Below are 17,998 nucleotides of genomic sequence, written 5' to 3'. Positions count from 1 at the left end.
ATTTTAGTACATAGTTATTGTTTTATTGATGTCTCTAGTACGTGCTTGTATATATTTACTCTCACATATATCATTGCTAATTTGCTAATTCGGTTTCGAATTGGATTAATCGGGGACTGAGTTAAAATTTTATTGGTGGGTAAGTGTAGGTTAATTAACTCAATTGAAGGGTTTATTTAGGCAATTTCAATCAAAGGGTCATAATTGGATTAGGTTATAAGGGGTTGGGTTATATCCAATAAGATTGAAACTAGTAGGTTTTTCAACGGGTTTAATCAAATTAAAGTATTGAGTTTGAGTTAACATCAAGTTGAATTGTACACTAATTAGGTCGGGTCTCAATCAAGTCAGATTAAAGCACTACAAAAAAATAACCTTTTCATAGCAATTATTTTAACCTTTAGTATCAATTTTAATTGCAACAAAAAGATTTCCCAACGAATAGTCATTCAATACAATATTATAGCGAATGTACAATTGCTACAAAATAATCGCTAGGAAAAGACAATTTTCTTGTAGTTAAGTGGACTTCGTTTCATATATATATATATATATATATATATATATATATATATATATATATATATATATATATATATATATAAAAGAAACAGAGGAGGTATATATATATATATATATATATATATATATATATATATATATATATATATATATATATATATATATATATATATATATATATCAGGTTGAAATCCAATGAGAAGGACCTTAAAATGAGAAGGATGAGAAGGAACAAACGTGCATATATTTTATACTAAATGTGCATTTTTTTTTATATTGAATGTGCATAATTGTGTTTTAAACTGATAAATTTTTTTAATTTTCTGGAAAAATGAATATTATGTACATTTATTCAAAAAATATGCACATCAAATTTGAGTTTTTTTTTTTACACATTTAGTTCAAAAAATATGCACATTTAGTATAAAAATTATGCACATAAAATCCTTCTTATACTTCTCATTTTAAGAAACTTCTCATTTGACCTTAAATATATATATATATATATATATATATATATATATATATATATATATATATATATATATATATATATATAGAAAGGCTCATGTAAGAACCCTCCTCTATATAAGAACCCAATCTTGTATAATAATCAATTTCAGTCCTTTATTAGTTTTGATCTAACCATCTAAAATGATCCTTTAGTAATGACATTTCTGTAATTTTGTAGAGTTTATATTTAGAACATAGAAAAAAAAATTTAGAACAATGGAAAATTTTTAGAAAATAAGTTGAAAAAATTTAGAACATAAGAATAAAAAATTTAGAACATAGAAAATAAAAATTTAAAACACAAAAATTTTGAACATAAGCAAACAAAATTTAGAACATAAGTTAAAAAATAATTTGATTTATTTCCATGTTTTACTATTAAGTTATTATGGTTTACTTTTGAAAGTTTTTTTTTATAAAGATAACCTATGAAGGAATTGAACCTAAATCCTCTATGCATTTGCATAGTGCTCTACCAATTGAGCTAATAGGTTTTAGCATGTGTTCTTTTTTTCCATTTACCGTAAATGTTCAAAGTTTTTTTGCTAATACTTTAATTTTCAAAAGTTTTTTTGCTAATACTTTAATTTTCAAAAGTTTTTTTGCTAATACTTTAATTTTTTCTGCCTACGCCTTTTTATATGTTCTAAATAATTTTTCTATCATCTAAACTTTTTCATCCATTACTTTTAATTTTTCTGTCTATGCTCTGAATTTTGCTTATATTTTTGAAAAATTTCACCCTATATTCTAATTTTTTTGTATCTATAATCTTAAAATTACTCAGTTCTAAATTTTTTTTCACCCTATGCTCTAAATTTCTTTCCTATATTCTAAATTTTTTCCCCCTATGTTCTAAACTTTTTCCCTATATACTAAATTTTTTCACCCTATGTTCTAAACTTTTTTCCTATGTTCTAAATATTTTCACCCTATGTTCTAAATTTTTTTCCCTATGTTCTAAACTTTTTTACTATGTACTAATTTTTTTCGCCTTATGTTCTAAACTTTTTTCCTATGTTCTAAATTTTTTTCGTCTTATGTTTTAAATAGTTTCACCCTATGTTCTAAACTTTTTGACTATGTTCTAAATTTTAATTTTTTCATATTTGACATTTTTTTTATTAATATTCTAAAATTTTTTTCCTATGTTCTAAAATTTTCCATCTATGTTCTAAATTTTCTGTCTAAGCTCTAAATATATGTTCTAAATTATTTTCATATGTTCTAATTTTTTCCACCCTATGTTCTAAACTTATGTTTTAAATTTTCTTTTATGTTCTAAATTATTTTTCCTATGTTCTACACCTTTTCTTAAGTTCTTAATTTTTTTCCCTTTGTTTTAGATTTTTTAATTTCTTTTTCAGCTTATGTTCTAATCTTTTTTTCTTATGTTCTAAAATTTTATGCATAGATGGAAAATTAATAAATAGAGACTATTAATTTAATAGTAACAATACTTTAGCTAAATCCATTACCAAAATAATATTTCAGCCAAAGTTACAACTTTATGCATTGACTATGCTACTTGATAGGAGAAAAAGATTTGAATTAGAACATGAACTTTAGAAGATAAGTTTTATTGTTTAGAACATGTAATTTAGAACATAAGCCATTACCAAAATAATTATATTTCAACCAAAGTTACAACTTTATGCATTGACTTGCTACTTGATTTGATCCGAAAATACTAAGCAATATCAATCAGTGCAATCTACTTGAGATGTTTCAACTATATGATACTCCAAATTAACGCTCTTTGAGAGTCCCAATAATGGACTATGTATGTACATTGGTCCAATTTTCAAGCCAATATACAATAGAAGATCGATGTGATTGACACAAACTTATAATATTCTTGTTTACACAAATAAGTATGTCACTCAAAACATCCCATTAGTCGCCACAAACTTATAACACTCTTGCTTACACATATAAGTATACCATACAAAAAATCCATAATTTCCTAATGTATTCAGATACTCAAATTAATTCCTAACTATATGAATCGATACACTGACATAGTCAAACATTTTCTCAATGGTCAGACCATAGTAATTCCATTAATATCATACACAATATCAACCAACAAACCCACAATCCTTTTCGGTTAATTAAATAGTAGATTATCACTCAAAGCACCCACACTAGCCAACAAAACTTACAAGAAAGGGAGTAAAGTCTCAAGGTGATCGAGTATGTTGCCTTGTCTCCTTTTACTTGGGAATATTTTAGAACATAAGAATATTTTAGAACATAGGCAGAATTGACGTTATGAGCTTTACTAGATTCTTTTTTCCATTTTGTTCCATGTTTTCATCCTTAATATTCCATTTCAGTAATACTATTCAATTATGAATTCTTGATTCAATACAACATAGATACATACATTACCTACACATATAAGCAAGGGAAGTAACACCGACAAATCCAAAGTGTAAATCATAATCAATCTCTGCATATATATTTCGTAAAATATATGTATGTTCTAAAATATTAATATGTTCTAAACTATTCTGGATGGATCAATTCGAAGTTGACAGATCTATAATCAATTGTTTGAATTTGAAGAAAAAAAAATTCAAAAATTGAGAAATTCTTGAAAAATTTGTTCGAAATTGACGGAAAAAAAAAACAAATAAAAAACGAACAAATTAATTCGAACAAAAATCAAACAAATTAATTTACAAAAATTGAACAAAAATCAAACATAATAATTCGTAAGAATCGAACCGAATAATTCGCAAAAATTCGAACCCTAAATTTGCAAAATTCAAACTCAAAATAATTAAACTCCATGCGAAAAATCTAACTAAAAAAATGAACCCTGAATTCGAACCCTAAAAATCGCAAAATCCACACCGAAAAACCGCAAAATCCACTTCAACATCATACTAATTTCCTGAAAATTTGAACAAAATCGAAAAGAAAAACATACCTGAAACAAAAATCCTTCAAATTGCAACTTCTATGGAGATTTTTGGGGGTTTGAGGAGAGAGAAAGTGAGAGATCCATGAGGAACAGAGAGAAAGTTAGAGGAGAGAGAAAAAGTTAGGATGTGGGTAAGAAGATTGAAAAATTGGATACGTGTTTAATCTTAACCGTCCCAAATAACTTAATCCTACGGGTGAAATGTGTTCTTATATAACTAGAGTTCTTATATAAAAAGGAGTTTCTACCGAATCCCTCCCACATATTAGTTCCATTGGCGGTTTTTTTGTTTTTTTTATTTAATTTAATATTTTATCGAGTTCTAATTAGCCTAGGTCATATTCGATATCGGTTGATCAGATTCAACATGTAAATAAGTGCACCCAACTACCCATGTTATAACAAGTTCGAATTCATATCAGAGTCCTAAGCATATGACCTCATTTCAAGTATGGAGTAGTTATACACGGAACATTATCCATTCATTATTAAATTAGGCCCTGATTTTTTATTTAGTACTCCTTCCGTTCTCAAAATTTTGACTATTTTGGGTTGATTTCTCATTTATTAAGAAAATTAAATAAAAAGAACTAAAATGTTGTTTCAATGAATACTACAAGAAGGGGGAGTTGAATTGTAGTGTGCCAGAATAGTCAATTTTTTGCATAATTTAAACTGAGTAAGCTAGAGGAACTAAAATATAAGCGAATTAAAAGAACAAGAGAGATCTTAACGTGGAATACTCTTTGGCCCTAACAAGGAGAAAAACCACGACCACTTGGGATTTAAAAAAAAAGAATCTTCTCTAGAATAGGGCAAATGGTCCTATTACAAACTCAATTGCAAAAAAATGAACAAAATGAACAAAATTACTTACTCTTTTGCTAAATCATGTTCCGATTCTGCAGTTTCACCTTGAATGTCAGACATTTGTACTAATTTTCAAGTATTTTGTACAATTTTTTCCTGTAATTGCTTCGATTTTTTGAATTTTATGAGAGAGAAAATGGAAGAATGTTGGAGAGGAAGGTTTTAGAGAGAGAAAATGCTGGGTTTTTTTTTATTTTATTATTGTATATAGGTGGGGTAGGGGCGGTTTTTAACTAGTTAATGTGGTTAGTGGGTTATTAGTGGGGTATTATACGCTACGTTTAAGGGGGGGTGTAGGTAGTAGAAGCTGCACTACGGGGCAGGTGTTAAGAATTTTTTTTACTGTGTACTACTCCTTGTTGAAAATGAGTTGTTGGCCGTGTGGCCTTGTGGGCTCTATTCTAAATTAAAAACAAAAAAAGGTGCAATACAACAACACTGTACACTTTTTATTAATGTATTTATTATTTTTACATAGGGTATATGGCGGGTTTGGGGTGGGTCCAACGAGTACAGGGCGGGTCACGTTTGGCGGGTACAAGGCAGGAAGGGTATAGCTTAAAATTCAACCCCGCCCCATCACCCATTGTGAGTATGATCTTTATCCCCATCCTCACTCCGCTACCCGCCAAACCTAGACCCATCCCCGCCCCATCGGGTAGAAGACCCGCCCCACTGACATCCCTATGTAAAACCGTACATTGGTACAAGCACGGGTTTTGAACTAGTAGTAAATAAAGTGGGACCCTTGGGCCTTGGGACACTTGTCAGGCTGTGAGTACTTCGGGTCTTCTGATGTGACTTAGGCGTTTTATTGGAGTGAAATGAACAATGGTGATTGGACGCCTTAGGTTAATGTCTTTAGGGCTCCTTGGCCCAAATGATACCAAGGGCCCAAAATGGGAAGCCGTTTTGGTACCCAACACATTAGAATTGAATAAAATGAGTCCCACCACTTTAGTTGACAACATGCATGTTTAATTACTAGGTTAAATATTGAATTGGCCATATATTAGACGAATTTGGCTCAAACAAATTCATTTACGGAATAATCAATTGAGTAGGATGTATCATGTATGCGTCTATTAGAATTATACCTTTGTTCTATAATGTTTTTGACATTTTTAGTTTAAGTTTATTTAGTATGAGGACGCCAATTACTTAGATAACTAATTTGAGATAATATTTTTCTTAGCTACCGTTTTGTAATAGTTGCATTTTTTAAGTAGAAACATTACCAACCCACTTTTTTTTCCATTAATATCTGTTATTGTACTTTAATATAAATTTCAAAAAAATTTATTTTGAAGATATATATTGAGATTAACTCAACAATAATAAAAATAATCAAAAGTGTTAAAGTTAGTATAAAAATTATACTTCAAGTCAAAATAATTAATTAACGATTTATTCATTTCAATCAGCCATATGATTTTATCCATACATAATAAAACCTATTAATTGTTTAATCACAACAGCAGTATTGGTATAAAGGTGGTCGACAAGAGCCACTTGCATAACCACCTTGCTGCTTACAAAACCCATCACAGTCTGGTATATCCTCGCATTTTCCTACGCAAACTACTGCGGCTCCTATTATCCACAAAAAAAAAATTAAAATAAATTTTAGAAATCAAAATAAAATAATTACATCTTTAAAGACTAAAAAAAATTGTTACATATAATACATATAATAAAATAATTGAAACGGGATCCTAGATAAAGTTGGGATACTTAGGAAGACACTTAAATATATTTATACTAGTGACGGATCCAAAAAAATATATTTAACAGGGTCAAAATACATTTAATAAATTTTTATAGGGTCAATTGTTTAAAAATATGAATATTTTTTATAACAAAAAAAATAATTTAATAAGAATTTTGTTTTAATATTCAAGTGGGGTCAAGGGACCCCTACATTATGCATATATATATATATAGTGTGCAATTGGCAAAAGTATAAGGCCACAATATAAGAACTAAGAAGTATATGTTATACCTATGTTCGCAAAAGAAGAGATACTATAGAAGAAATAAAGTGAAGTGAAATTTAATTATGAAATTAGAATTCAAAAAATGTACCCGGTGATGATGAAAGGAGAAAGAAGAACGATATCAGCAGCAACATTGGCAATACATTCACCATGAAAAAGTAAATGATACGGTTGAATGCCATGAGAAAAAGCTATAAAAATGTAAAATAATCTATCCAATCTAAATGGTTTAACTTTTATTGTGGCTTGGCTGCTTAGGCTAGTAAGGTTCATATATTTATAAACGTAATAAAGTAATAATGTACGGAGTAACATTTTATGTTTAGTTTTCTTGGTCTAATTATTGGATAGAAATATCTAGTACGTGTTTAATTGCTGTGAGAAAGGCATCAACTTTATGGTAAGAAATCACATGAAGTTAATGCTATTGATATTTTATTTTTAATGTTTTTGGGAAAGATATTAATTTTTTAATATATGTTTCCCAATATATCAAGATTTATCCTTTTCTAAAAATTAATATTGAGAAATTCTCAATGGTAACACTAAACTTTCTAATTTTCTCAATGGTGAACATTGAAATTTTTAATTATCTTTGGTAAACCTCAATTTGTTATATTAAGCAAATGGTAACATTAATGATGTTATTAGGTTAAAGCCTAACCATGGTCAGCTATAGTTAGAGTTTTTAAATAATTAAATAGTTTTCAAAATATTGAAAAAAAAAAAAACAATAACATAGCCAAGCAGCCACCACCTGACCCTCCCTGGCCGGCGGCGCCTAGATCCTATCGGCGAACACCACCCCCTTTCTCCCCTGTCAGCGACCTATCCAATTCTCTTATTTTCTCATTCCTCTTTCCGCCATTAAAACACTTTAAATTCACCTCAAAACCTCACATTCTCTCTCCACAACTCCACTCTCTCCTCCATTGCCATTCATCTCCTCCCTCTATCTTACCCAATCTACACTCTGGGTTGCAACACTAACCTCGACAAACCTTACTTTTTGCAGGTTTCATTTCTTTTGTCCTTGAATCCCAAAACCCATCTTAATTTCACTACATTATACGAAGAATTAAGCTTGTTCAAACAAATTTGCAAGAAAAAAGAGGCTGATTTGTAGGACTTTATGTGCGTAGAATGATGTGAATTCGTCGTGTTTTCAGGGAAGTGGAGGCCGAAAGAGTAAAATTTTGGTGGGGGAGTGAGGAGGAGGGATGGGAATCGGGGTGGGGAGTGGGAGAGGGGAGATGGGAAATGGGAATCGGGGGTGAGGGAGGGTTGGGGATCGCCGGTGGAAGAGGTGAGCTTGGCGCTACCGGTCGGAGAGTGGGTCAGGAGGTGGCTGGGTAAAGGAGGCACGGGGTTTTTTTTTTTTTTAATAGAATTTTATTATTAAAAAATGAATAATTAACCTTGATTAGGCTTTAGTTGACTAAGGTTAGGTTTTTAATTAGTATAAAAATCAATAATGTTACCACTTGACTATTATAACTAATTAGAGTTTAAGGATAATTAAAAATTTTAGTATTCACCATTAAGAAAATTAGAAAGTTTAGTGTTACCATTGAGAATTTCCCATTAATATTTGAACTAGAATCATTTTAACAAATAATATATTCATTATTATTGATTTAGGTTATATTTTTGTTCACCTACCTCATTTTCACTTATTTTAGGTCTAATAAGTTTAGATTAGTTCAAATTAAGAAAAATAAGTTTTGATAAGGTTACTTATATTCAAATTACAACTAAAATAAATTTTTGTAAGTTCTAATAAATTTAAATAAGTGAGAAAGTAGATCGAATAAGTAAATAAAGCTGGTCTCCTACAAAAGTTAAATACTCCCTCCGGTGTTTTTTTATTTGCATCATTTTGGATGCAAAGTTTTTAGAGAGTAATATAATATTATGAGTTGGTGAATAAATCATTAACCTATAATAAAAGCGAACCTAAAATGACATTTGTCACAATTTATTAACACGCCAATTTTACTTATCATTTTTACGTAGATCCTTTAAGGAAATCATTTTATAATAATTTAAAATATCTTTATTTCTTCCAATTAAAATTCTTAACAGTAATAATTCTCCATATAAACCCAACTAATATATTTTTACATATAAGTAGTCTTTTATTCGGTATTATTTTTGTGAAAAATGAGGTAAATATTATTAAACAATACTGCTATATATTATTTTGGTCTTCGATAATACTATTAACTTTTTTTTTTCTTACAATTTTGTTACTTTTGTAATAATGTTTAATTCAATTAAAAATAAAATCATTTTGTTAATATATATAAATAAATATATATACACACACACGCACGCACGCACGCGCGCACACACACACACACACTATTTTCTACTTTTAAAAGTTGTATCAATATTAAATTACTAACGCAACATGTGCGGGTACTATCCTTATTTTTTTTAAAAAAAAAAACTTCAAAGACCTCTTTTTTTAAAATCAAGTCTAAGTGTCACTACTCTTGACATTAATAGAGTTACATTTAAATTTAAAGTTATATTTATTTTTGAATTAGTATTATGAGTTTAATTTTTTTTTTATAAAATTCAATGCAATAACTCATTATAAAATTTAATAATAAACGTGCATCTGCACGGGACTTAAACTAGTTATTATAATAAAAGTAAAATGGGGATCATGAAAGAGAAAGTATGTGAGAGAGGATAAATATATATATTATTTTTGTGGGCATCATGAAAAAGAAAGAAATGATAAAATAAGTTGAGTGGGGTTTAAAGAAAGAGAGAAAAATGATAAAATATATTATAAAGTTACCATGAGTAAAAGTAATGCATTTAAAAAAAAACACTCCAAAAAAAGTGATTTTTGATGAGGACTATGAGAGGACAGATACATATTTTTAAAATATAGTTTTTGCCAAAACAGAGATCTAGAAAGAGTTAATACGTGAAACACTTAAGACTTGTCCACATTTACTGAACTGAGCTTAACTGAACTGATTTGAGTTGAATTGAATTGAACTGAACTGTTTGGAGCTAAAATGAACTAAGCTGAAATGAATATTTTATGAGAGAGGGAAATTAGGAGCTGAACTAAACTAAACTAAACTGAATTGATTGGAGCTGAACTGAACTGAACTACACTGAACTGTATATTAAATTGAAATGAACTGAAATTAAGTAAATGTGAACAAGCCCTTAAAATATCGGAGATCTAGAAAGAGTTAATTGATTGTCCCACGTTGTAAATAAAGTCATGAGTAAAAAGGCACACATAACAAATACGAGTACAGTAATAACTACACAAATAATTGTATTAATTATTTAATAAGTTTATATAAGTAAAAATCAGGTGAAAGGATACACCCTTAATTAAAATTAATTCGATAAAAAGAATATTTATTTTTTTCTTATATTTACCAAAAATTTTAGATAGTTAAAAGTTTTCCTTCTTAAATTGAAGATTTTAAATGAGACCAACAATATGAAAAAAAAAGAATGGTCTTATAATTTCATTTTATATCAGTTTCTTCCTTGAATTTCTTGATATCTTTTTATTTTATACTAGCTTACCCGTGCCATGCACGATAAGTCTAATTTTTTTAAGAAAATTAATTATATCAAACAAATAAAATTTGATAAAACATACAAATCAAATCAGCTATGTTCGAAATAAACCTATTATTGGCGATCACTCGAATTAATTGTGATTATAATTCAAGTGATCGCCAATAATAGGTTTATTTGTGCATTGATATTCAACCAACATAGATTAAACAGGTTTAGGGTTAATCCTATTGATTGCATGTTAATCAGAAAGCGCACATGAATACGATCAGAATAAAGTAGAGGCCTATTATTAGGGCAGGTTCAATCTCTTTTAGGTTGGATTTGTACCTTCATCCCCGGACCCTTATTTGGTTCATGACCTTATGGAGTTGACGATCTCTTGGATCGTTAAGGGGTGTAACCTTCATCCTATTAACAATTTACAAGTTCCTTAAAAACTTGTTGGCGACTCTTTTGCTCTATCTTCTTCCCTTTTGGACGCCACCGTACTTTATGATCACAGTGGGGTTCAAGCTAGTGGGATTTTTAAGGCTTGAAATTATTCCCTACAGTTTTTGGCGACTCCACTGGGGAGGATTTCTATTTTAATTCCTGAATTTGTTTCGGCAATGATTTAGAATGAGTGGATGAGACTCGAAAAGTTCTAAGTATTTCATGTGCGTAATTTTGATTAACATTATTGTCATATGCATAAAAAGGTTCTCATTGGAAAGACCATCCGTAATGAGTCAAAAACATAGGATTTTACACGTAGGAAATTTGAGAAATGTCATTCACAACTAGGACTGAAATAACACCGCGCGAAACTGGATGATTTTATTGAGCACAGAAAGCTGCTGAGGCATGTGGGAAGTAGCGTCAGGGGCCAGAGCTTGGCGCAAAACTTTTAGCCGTAGCGCCAGACGCCAGTATTGGTGCCAGGAGCTACAGTTAAAAGTTGGCGCCAGTCTCTGTTTGCTGGCGCCAATTTCCCCCAATACCGAGCCAGAAATATGCGTTCTAATTTCGACCGGTTTTTCGTATTGTTTGCTCGATCCTACTTCCTGATTGAATTTTTTCTCACTTTTCTGAAACCCATATGTGTTCTACATATGGACATAATCCTCTGGGAATTCATGCTCTATCTACCCGATTGAACGCTCCTGACAACAAAGGGTACATCTGAGATGTTGAGTTCACCAAACCATGGAAGTGAGTTTTTTCTAAAACTCACGGTGTCCCATCCATACGCGCTATTGACTAAACCATATCCCGAACTTTAGAGAACTAGAGCCATGGTTAGGTTGCGAACTCATTGCATCATATTGTGCCTACTTGACTAATTATGCATTATTTGTTGTGCATACTCTATGTGATTTTTCCTAACCGTTTGTTTGACTTGTGTTAAGACTAAATAAACTGATTAATGACTTAAAGAACTTTGCCTAATTAATTAATTAATTAATTAATTAATTTGAGTCAATAAAGTTTTTTTTAATCGGAATTGACTAGTACGACTTTAGGCATACCCCAGTTGACTAATAATACCGAAAACAGTCCCAGACTGAAGCTCCAATATTGACGCCAAAGTCTGAGTTGTAGCGCCACATTGTAGTGTGTAGCGCCAGACATTTACTTAATTGTCTGGCGCCAATCATCATAATGCGACGCCAGTCCTGTTGCTTGGCCGACAGTTCGGATTATTTGTCGAGTCGTCACCTAAAGTCTAATTAACCAGTTTACTAATTAATTCGGTTAATTTTTGCTGTCAATAAACACCTTGTCAAGTCATTAATCGAGTCTTGGTCACATAGTCTAGCCACATGGTCATGACACGATCTCAACATTTCACCTACACTCACTAGTCTTAGCACACACTTTGAGTACACATCATCATGACCATGTCTTAGGTTCATGCATGAGTCGGTCTTTCCGTCGTTTAAGTTGGGGGTACATTCTATTCCTAATTCTTTATATCCCTCCACCTCCATCATTCTTCTTTCACATCCTATACCACCTTTCTTCACTTCCTTCATCCATTGCATGTTGAATAAAGTTTGAGTCAAATAATTAACAATAAGTATCCCCAAATTCCTTTTCCACAGTACTTGGTCGAGGAGAGAAGGGCGATTAACCAAGGACAACACCTTTGTTCAAGTCTTACTTTTTGATAAACCGATTCGTCAAAAGAGGAAGGCTAAGAAGATAATGGCAACTCAATAAGAAGTCAATGATCTTAAGAACCAACTGGCTACTGTGATTGAGACACTGAAACTTCTCGCACTTAGGGTTGATGACCCCGTGAAGCAACAACAGATGGACCTCATGCAAAAGAGTCTAAGCAAGCTATCTAGTGACTATAAATTTCAGGGCATGAGTTCACAAGGGGTCTCGCTGGACAAAGAACTTCTCCTGCATAAGTTCAACGCCACTGACATCCCTAAATTCAAGGCAACAGATAACCCTTACTTCCATCTAAGAGCTTTCGAAACTATAATGAACATTAAGGGTATCGATAAGAAGGTTTTCCCCTCTCTATTCCCACTATCTCTCGAAACCGTTTGTCAACAATGGTTCTTTTCTCTCGAGAAAGAAAAAACTTCTTCTTGGGAGTCGATAACAAACGCTTTCATAGATAGATATAAGTGCAACATCCTAGACGAAACAGACTACAGACAACTTGAGATGTTAAAACAAAAGGAAAACGAAGGGTTCACTTCTTTCTTCACTAAATGGAGGGAAACTTCTGCTAATATGGTCAAGGCTCCTACCGAAAAAGAATCTGTGAGGATGTTTATCAAGAATCTCCAAGGGAAGTATTCAAAGCACTTAAAGTACCAACATAACTTGAATACTCTTAAAGCTGTCTATAATATAGGCATTGACATTGAAGATGACCTTCTGAAAAGATAATAGTGCGAGAGGAAAGAAGAGCGACCATCCTTATTCTTCCTCTCCCATTAATGAGGTACATGCTACAAACACCTCTAAACCACGAATCCAAAGATCAAAAAGGGTGTTCACTCCACTTGGTATAAGTTATGAAACGGCTTTCGAGAAGCTACATCACAAAGGACTAGTCATGCCCATAGGGCCCATCAAAGATCCGGTTCCAGAAGCTAGGCCACCTAAGTGGGACCCTAATAAGCACTGAAAATATCATCAAGGAAAGGGTCACGACACCGAGGAGTGTTGGAAACTCAAAGAAGCTATTCAAGATCTGATCGATAACAATGAAACTTCCGAGATTCTAGCCATCGAAGATGACCAAGCATCCTTTGATCCATCACTTCTTATCACACCTGTAGGAGAGCCTATGATCGAGACAACTTATATGAACTCTCTCGATGAAGTGGCCATAATCGAGGAGGATGAAAGTCTTTTTTTAGATAATACAAAGGAAGACTCGTCAAGCCTAAAAGAGGAAATTCGAAAACTGCAAGATGTCATTGCCATGGTCTTGAATGTGGTAGAAGGATTAGCAAATTGGGTGATGGCCATCGAACAAAATTCTCGCCAAGAGTTTAATGAAGAACTCAATGCTCCTAAGCCACAAGCAAAACGGACCATTGAAGAATACACACCAATAAGAATGACTTACAATGAAGCTTTCGACTGTCTTCACAATCAAGGATCTAAAAGGAAACCCAGGCGAGAGTTCACACCCGTTGGAATGACCTACGATGCTGCTTTCGACCGTCTCTATGATCAAGGATTAATCAAACCTATTGGCCCTACCGAGGATCCAACACCAGAAAATCGATCTTCGAGATGGAATCCAAAAACCTATTGCAAGTACCATCGAGGAAACGGTCATACCACTGATGAATGCTACAGGTTTCAAAATCTCATTCAAGACCTCATAGAAGCAAACAAGATCCCATTGCCTCTAGCTAGCGAGAAGACTGGGTGATGATGAAACGAATGACACAAGACAAGAGGCGAGCTGCAACGACAAGATTTCATGGCTTTTTTTTTTGTTTCTATTTATTTTTCATCTTTTCTTTCCCCAATAAGTCTAGCATAGGCACCTTTTCCTTTCCTTAGATTAACTTTGTAGATTCTTTATTTTCTTCTAATAAAATGAGCATCTATTTCCTTGCACATGATCCTCACATTGCATTGCATTCAAAAAAAAAAAAATCATGTCGAGCTAAGCACAAGGTATACCAATGATTTGAGGCACCCCTTGTAGCCACATCATATCTCCTTTCGCCCTTCAATTATACAATCCTTTCTTCATAAACCACTTTGAGCCTCGTCTAACGATAGACCCTTCATTTTTTCAACCTACATCTACTTAACCTTGGGATGGGATGGCGTGCAACTTATGCAATTCTAAAGAAAGCTTGAGCAAATTCAAAAAAAAGCAATAGCAAAAAATAAGCAATAATAAAAAACCAAAACAAGTGTACAAAAGGGTAAGTATTCCAATGTCTTTGATATGAAAGTATCTTCGATAAGAACATGTCTCAGATTGCGTCTCTTATCGAGTGCTCGGTACGGTGCCTGAGAAACATGAATGCCAAGTGAGTGATAGACCGCATGATCGAGATTGCTCACACTTCTAAAAATAAAATAAATGCTAAAGCAAAAAGAGCGTATCTTCGATAAGAACATGTCTCAGATTGCGTCTCTTATCGAGTGCTCGGTACGGTGCCTGAGAAACATGAATGCCAAGTGAGTGATAGACCGCATGATCGAGATTGCTCACACTTCTAAAAATAAAATAAATGCTAAAGCAAAAAGAGCTAAAAAAGAGTAGAAACGCAAGCATAAAATTATAAAGATTCAAAAGCGAGGTTGCACACCTTGGGGGCTTATCTAGGATCTTGAGCCTTTATCCCCTTCTTCTTCAGCCTTTAGCCTAACCACGTTACAACCCTTAAAAGACCTTTTTGAGGTATACACACACTTGTGCGAGGTTTGGCTAGAGCTACGTTCGGCCTGATTCCTAACGGATACGTAGGCAACCTCACATCGAGGTGCGGCCGTAATAAACATGCATTCATATTCACATTCACACACTTGCACCATGATCATATCAAGGAATCTCCAATGCTCATCCCTTTTCACTTAGAGCTAGACTTGGGGGCTTGGTCCTTACATTATTAGCTTACCTAGCCTAAGAGTCACCATTATTTGGCTATTCTAACAATATGTTTTTCATACACTTAGCTCTTGTGGCCTAGCTTTAGTATCACTATCACACACATCACGCATACATGACCAAATATACTTCCCTTTAGGAACCCTTTGTCATGAAATCTTAACACAACGATGAAGCATGCCTTGTCACATCACTCATCACTCATAATTGTCATTACATAGAAGTATGAAGTGCTTAGCCTCCGTGCCTAAGTTACCCAAATACTTTCATCATGGAGTCAACAGTTGAGATAGCCTAGGATGAATTAATCCTTGAACCTTGAGAGATAGTATCAAACAACCTTTGACTAAGCTCATTCAACATGCATCTTCAAACTTTTGATTTTCTTTTTCACGTCTTTCTTTTCCGGGAGAAAGTCGGTACCCTCCACAAAAATGACGGAATTTTTTGCTTTTTGCATTTTCGAGTCGCACGATCACATTCATTTCACTTTGAGTCGAGTCAACCTCGATTCAGTCAAACATATCGAGTCAAGTTTATACCTTGAGTCGTGTCAAGTCGATGAGTCAAGCAACATTAAACCTTAGGTCAACCCTAAGATAATTAAAGAAATTGGCAAAGTTCTATAGTAAAAAATAAATACAGGTGCAACAGAACAGGGAAGACCCTACTCCAGCGCCCGGCGCCAGAAATATTTCAATAACAACAGAGCTCGAAGCCTCTCAAAAAGGTGATTTCGACTTCATACAACAATTTTGGGTTCCTTGGTGCGCCAGTTATCCCCTATAAGCAATTTGACATGATTAAGTAGTCAGTTTGATTACAATCACAATAAGTGGTCGACCTGATGAAAGATCGTCTCGCTTAGCTTAAAACGCCTAAGATATGGCTCATTACGGAAACACCGACATATTGGTTTTAGCGAAAGCAAATTTCAGGCAAGCTTTAGAGATCGACAAACGTTGGTCTTCGGAAATTTTTCTTCAGAACATTATCGCAACAAACATTCAAGTACCAAAGCTCTATTGTTCAGACACGCGTGAACATTTCCATCAGAAGCTCTTTTGCTCCAGAGACGCGTGGGAATATCATCAAAGCTCTTTTGTTCAGAGACGCGTGGACATTTCGTTCAAGCTCTTTTGTTCAGAGACGCGTGGACATTTCCTATTTTCAAGCTCTTTTGTTCAGAGACGCGTGGACATTTCATTCAAGATCTTTTGTTCAGAGACGCGTGGACATTTCCTATTTTCAAGCTCTTTTGTTCAGAGACGCGTGGACATTTCCTATTTTCAAGCTCTTTTGTTCAGAGACGCGTGGACACCTCATTCAGAAGATCATATAAAAAAAAGACGCTCTTTGTTCAGAGGCGCGTGAACATATCAAGAAGAAGCTCTTTGTTAAGAGACAAGAGAACGAAACAGCAAGGTGGCGTTCCCTAGATTGTGGAGAGTTGTCACAAACAACTGAGGATTGTTTCAAGAGAAGCAATCTTCGATAGTATTCCCTTGGACGTGGAATGTTATCAATGCGGATGAGGATTGTTTCAAGAGAAGAAATCTTCGATAGTATTCCCTAGGATGTGGAATATTATCATTGCGGAGGAGGATAGTTTCAGGCGAAGCAATCTTCTAATTTGGAAGCAATTACGGGCGTAGCGGTTTTTAAGCGGGATGGCATTCTCTAGCTTGCGGGAGGTCATCAAAACAGCGAAGCGACAACAATCGGTTACTTTCAGAGACGTGTGCTCGAAGGTGCAAGATACGCGTTTCTTAACTCTTTTATCTGTTTCACTAACGCTAGTTTTGCAGGTATCGGCGTTATAAGATTGATTTAGGATCGCAGAACGTTCTGAATCATTCTCCGTCCCTATCGATACTTTGACTTTTGTTTTCGAAACTTGCGTTTCTCCAAACTCAGTCAAAGTGGGGGCTTCTGTAGACACCCATTTGTGTCTCACCAAAACCAAACCCAGTGATGAATACCTTTCACGTCAAACCATAATCGAATGAGGTGAAAGTGTGAAAAGTCTAGTGTTGCGGTTAGTTTTTGTTAAAATTCTTTCTTTCTGTTTTCGAAAACCCACTCTATTTTAAGAAAACAGCCAATCCTGTTTGGTTGGTCCATGACATGGGTCCAATAGTGGTGTAGTTGGATGGGGCTTGCAAAGACCTTTCCAACGATATTTTATAAGCCCAATTCCAATGAATATTGAGGAAATTATGGCCAATTTACTAAACTGGGTCCGGTTTGAGCTTTATGTACGGCCCAATGATCTAGGGGAGGGCTTAATATGATTTATCATTCCAAATGCAATTAGGAATGGTTTTAGTCTTCTAGAATATTCTAGAAGGTTCTTTTCATTCTTAATTTCAATTAGGACTTTTCAGAGTTCTAATTAAGATCAAATAGCATTTTCGATGGAATTATATTATTTTATCTTCCAGTACGGGAAATTTATCAGATTTTCGAAAACGCGTTGAAAAATAGTTTGGCGTCTAACCCTAGGCC

Source organism: Chenopodium quinoa, unplaced genomic scaffold (assembly GCF_001683475.1).
Source record: "Chenopodium quinoa cultivar QQ74 unplaced genomic scaffold, ASM168347v1, whole genome shotgun sequence".
In the NCBI taxonomy this organism is placed as follows: domain Eukaryota; kingdom Viridiplantae; phylum Streptophyta; class Magnoliopsida; order Caryophyllales; family Amaranthaceae; genus Chenopodium; species Chenopodium quinoa.
The sequence above is the reverse complement of the archived record's forward strand: the minus strand, read 5'-3'. Positions refer to the sequence as shown.